This window comes from Myotis brandtii, unplaced genomic scaffold (assembly GCF_000412655.1).
Source record: "Myotis brandtii unplaced genomic scaffold, ASM41265v1 scaffold639, whole genome shotgun sequence".
NCBI lineage: Eukaryota > Metazoa > Chordata > Mammalia > Chiroptera > Vespertilionidae > Myotis > Myotis brandtii.
In genome coordinates this window covers 28,696-34,232 of record NW_005370452.1, presented here as the reverse complement: position 1 = coordinate 34,232, position 5,537 = coordinate 28,696, and positions in this window count along the sequence as shown.

The following is a 5,537-nucleotide window of genomic DNA, read 5'->3' as shown; positions in this document are numbered from 1 at the left end:
GTGCCCCTGGCTACACGACTAGGGAATGGAAGAAATTAAGTGGCCAGCTGTTGCCCCTAGAATGCTCTTCCCCACCCACACACTTGTCAACATTTCCCTTTTCGTCAGTGTTTACGTTTCTCATATTTCCCCCCTCTTTTCCTATTATTTCCCTTTTGGAGTATGTGGTCAGCTATTTGATACCTAAGCATGAGGAAAATACAGTGTAGTCGTCCGTCTGTGTTGAGAAATAACTTCTGTGTCTTTTAAAGAAAAAAAAAACAGAAAAGAAACAAGTGGGCAGACACCTTAACAATGAGAATGCTGATTTGCTGAGACAGTGACTGGTCTTTGGACCAACTCTAAGCATTTCTCCCCTCTCCTTCATGTCTGCCTCCTTCTGGGATAAAATCGTCCTCCCGCTCTGTAAGTTGGAATTAAAATTAGTAAGACTTGAAGTTTTAGTTAAGCAGCATTGTATGTAGACAGCGAGGGTGCTCAGCAGACCCGAGGGTGTGCTGTGGTGGGCAGGGAACAGAGGTGGGGAGTGAGGGGGCCTGGGAATTGGGGCAGTGCCTTTCTGTGACGACAGAAGAGGGGTTACAGGCCACAGCGACACTTGTGCATTGAGTCGCCCTGCCCCGGCTGCCAGGGAGCTTAGACTCTGATCTGACCCGCCTCAGGGCAGTGCGACTCCTTCCTGTTGGTCTTCACAGAGGTGTCCCATGACGGGTGTGCACACCTGGGGAGCTGTTAACCACATTTGTGACTGGGTTTCCAGTATTTTAATCAGGTTCCCTGTTCATTTTGAAACATAGGCTGTGCGGCAAGCGGACCACAGCTGAGTTGACCTGTGCAGGACGTGGCGCAGACTGTGTGGGAGGATGGCATGGGGGGCCGTGTGGCAGTGTCACATATGAGACCCCCAGTGACATTTTTGCAGCTGAGCCTTGTTTCTCACCCAGCCCCACCACGGGAAGGTGTCAGCGTTGTGCTTCCCGACCTGGGATATTCACGAAGCCTTGTTGTGGGTCCATGAGCAGGGAGTTCAGTCACGTGCGTGGACAGGAGAGGACTCTGGGAGGCTGACGTTGGGTGTCAGCATGTGACGGAGAACCGTCCTGTACCTGGAAATGGTGGCTGTGCCTTAGCTGTGATAGGCCGTTAATATCCAGTCTCCATCTGTGCAGCACCCCCAGCTCACAGTGTGTATCTACAACAACACCTGAATCTAAAATATGAACCACAGTGGGTTTTGATGTGAATAAAATTAAGGTCAACAGTGGATTTCTTATTTTTTGTGTGTGTGGTAAATTTGATGTGTAACATCAAATGTACAGTTCAATGATATTGAATACATTCACACTGTGTGCAACCATCTCTATCATCCATCCCCATATAACTTATTTAATCTTGTAAAACTGAAACTCAATACCCATTAAACAGTAAATCCTCATTCCTCACCCCTCAGCCCCTGGCAACCACCACTCTATTTTCTGTCTCTGATGTTTACTGCTCTGCATACCTTATACAAGTAGAATCATACAGTATTTGTCTTTTTGTGACTGTCTAATTTCTCTCAGCGTAGTCACCTCAAGGTTCATCCATGTTGCAGCATGTGTCAGAATTTCCTTCCTTCCTAAGGCTGAGTGATATTGCATTGGGTGTACACACCACATTCTGTTATCCATTCATCCATTGAGGGGCACTTAGATTACTTCCACGTATTTGCTACTGTGAATAATGCTGTTGTGAACCTGGGTATACACAAATATCTCTTTGGGACTCTGCTCTCAATTCTTTTGGGTATGTACCCACAAGTAGAATTGCTGGATCACATACGATGGATTTTTATGTGGATAAATTCGTAGTATGCATGAGTTCCATTGTGTTCTTATTTAATTATGGCACTGTTAAGTAAAGGTGTAGATAGCTGGTCGGTTAAGCTAAAGTAAGGTGTTGTAACAGAGAAGCTCTGTGATACAGCAGCTTAAAGAACAAAGGAGTTCTCTCTCTCATAGGGCTGGTGACTCTGCTCCATGGTTAACCAGGGACCCAGGTTCCAAATCCCTGCTCTGCATGTCCTAAGGCTCCTCCTCCGTGCTATTGAAGGTGGGGGGCTGGCACGCCCGTTGTCCTGAGGATTTGGACCAGTGTGGCACACAGCACTTACGCTCGCATCCCACTCACTGCAGGAGCACATTCCTGTGGCATCTCCTGCTTAACTCGCTTAGCGGGCGAGGAGTGTGGTGCAGCCAGAGCTCTGCAGGAGCAGCTCCGCAGCTGGCAGAGGGAATGGAATGAGAAGAAAAAGATTGATTGCACTCTTACACTTCACCTTTTTCTTTTAAAGTGGACGTAATTTTCTTACTGACTTGCTACTGTGAACATGAGAGAACCTGTGGTTCCAGGCTGACCATTGTATTGAACTCATAACATTTCCTATTCCTCAGCCAACACTCCTGCCGATTTCAGAAATGCCACCAGTTGGCATGCATTTCTCACTCTGGGTTAGCCTTGCCTTTTATACTGGTGTCTACATCTGTATTTACATCCTATAGTTGTTTGCTATTCGTGGAAGGTTTGCCATAGAATTCTATCCTGTGGAAGTTACTGCCAACACACCCTTGCTGTGGATAGAAAGGAGAGGATAAATAAACACCAAGTCTTTTTATTCTTGTTTTTTGATTACTTGCCCCCAAAAGTCACACCAGAAGTGCAAAGATTGATTTGGGGGACAGGTGTGGGATGGATCCCACCTCAGATCAGTGACTCAAAAGGTGTCCCTGCAGAATGGAGAGGAAGAAGCACAAAACTTTGGAGAGTAAATGCCAATTGCTTTTAGAGTGTAGACTTTGGTGTTTTGATGTGTCTTTTGGAAGTTATCCATGTAGAAATAGTTAAAGCCATGAGTGTAGGTGCATTATTGAAAGCAGAGAATTGAGAAAGGCCTGGCCAGTGTGACTCAGTGGTTGAGCATCGACCTATGAACCAGGAGGTCATGGTTCAATTTCTGATCCGGGCACATGCCCAGGTTGCAGGCTTGCAACAGTGTGGGGTGTGTAGGAGGCAGCCAGTCAATGATTCTCTCTCATCATTGATGTTTCTAGCTCTCTTTCCCTTTCCCTTTCCCTTTCCCTTCCTCTCTGAAATCAATAAAGATATTCTTTAAAGAGAGAGAGAGAGAGAGAGAGAGAGAGAGAGAGAGAGAATGAGAATGTGCTTTTATTGTGAAATCCATTATATTTGGCAAACTTTGGGGGAAAACAATTTTATCTCTAAAAATGTCCTAAAACTAATTTTTATTAAACTTAATTTTGAATTAAGAAATGGCCTTATAGTTTCTCAGTGAGTAGAACTGGGTATATGAATGAAGAATAATGCACATTTTAACATAGGTGTCACATGTTGGTCCTAAGTTGTAGATGGGCAGGTGCAATTGTATGAAACACGTTTCACAGTGGTATAAATATAAACATCTGGATTACGCATTTAGCATTGAAGCGTGGCACAGCACCTCCACCTCTCCAACCAACTTTCTAAGTAGAAACTGAACTGGGTAAACTCCTTCTCTCACAGGCTTCCATAAGCTCTACAGTCCCCTCTCTGTCATTTGTCTTTCACTCAATCTGTAAGTTAAAAAAATGCAAGATGACTGGTGTCAGCAGTTAAGGAAATTCAGAGCTCCAGATGTTACAGAGAAACGAGGTGTGGAGCTGGGGCATTCTCCTTTGGCCACAGTGACTGGGCAGCGGCTCACCCGGACCTTCTTGAAAGTGCAGGTTCCTGGGCCCAGCCCTGCTGAATCAGAATCGGGGTCCATCCAGCCTGAGTTCGAGAACCACTGATCTGCACAAGTCCTGTCAACCCTTGAGTCTGGATTCCTGGACTAAATAGTTGACATCAGATGGTTGTGAGAAATAAATATGTGAGTCGCCTAGTTTATAACAGGTGCTCAGGGTTCATTCCATTTTCCTGGTTTTCCTTTTTCAAAGTCTGGATTCCTGGGATAAATACTTGACATCAGATGGTTGTGAGAAATAAATATGTGAGTTGCCTAGTTTATAACAGGTGCTCAGGGTTCATTCCATTTCCTGGTTTTTTTTTTTTTTTCAACTTCTGAAGCCCTTTTAAGGCCTCTTCTCCTACTTCTACTTACCTCTCCAAGGTAGGCAAGCAAGATGTCCATTTTCCTGTCAGGTGGAGAAACATCGGAAGGCCTGTGGGGCGGCCACGGTCCCCTTCACATGTCCTGTCTTGTTCTGTCAACTCATCTTCTTGTAGTTGGAAAGACCGCCCACAAGCTCTGGTGCTCTGAGTGAGAAACAATGTGGAGCTTTGCCGTTTTCTTCAGTAATTGGTATCTCACCCGCACTGTTTCCACTGTGGTTCATCAGAACCCATTTACTTATTTTTATTGATTTCAGAGAGAGAGAGAGAGAGAAATTGGTTCAATGATCCACTTATCAATGCATTCATTGGCTGTCTCTTGTATGTGCCCTGACCAGGTATCCAACCCACAGCCTTGGTGTATCGGGACGACAGTCTAGCCGATTACCTGGCCAGGTCTAGAGCCACTTATTTTTGATCTATTATAGGCTGCACCAGCTTTTGTAGTCCCCGGGGAATTCTGTCTACATTTCCATCAAAAACTGCATCTGAACAGCTGCGTGTGACTTGGAGATGGCTTGTCTCAGTCAAACTCTTTTTCTGTTTGAGATTTTAGGAGCTTTAGAAATTGAAAATATAAAATAAATATGTGATGTCTTAATATCTATTTTAAATTTGATATAAAATGATCTTTCATCGGAGATATTATGCTTTGGTTTTAAGGATCATGGTTCATTAAGAATGGTTTTATGTATTGTAGACTATCACCTTTCATGAGGATGTCTTGTTTATGACACCAAATCACAGGTTTGTGAAATATTTTTAATATGTTAGTGCCAAGTGATCTTATTTACAATATCCCAGATTTATTCTTGTGCTTCTGAAATGTGATTGTCTTAAGTTTTCTATGTGGACGATCTGGATTGCTTCAAACTAATCTGCAAGTCCACCTTCTTATTCTTTAAAAATCATTTTATATTGAGATAAATTGACATATATTAGTTTCAGGTGTACAATATAATTCATTGTATGTGTATGTTGCAAAATGGTCACCACAATCAGTCTCGTTAACACCTTTCACTGTACATAGTTACTTTTTTTTCTTGTGATGAGAACTTTAAAGATTTACTCTCTAGGCGTTTTTCAAATATACAGCACAGTATTAACTAGAGTCACAGGGCTGCACATTAAATTCCAGGACTTATTTTATAACTGGAAATTTGTACCTTTTAACCCTCTTCACCCATTTAACCCATCCCATGCCTCTGGCAACCACCAGTTTCACCAATTTGTTCTGTTTCTGAATTTGGATTTTCTTTTTTTTTTTTTTTTTAGATCCTACACATAAGTTAGATCATATGGTACTTGTCTTTCTCTGTCTGACTTATTTCACTTAGCATAACGCCCTCAAGGTCTGTTTCTATTGTTGCAAATAGCAGGATTTTCTT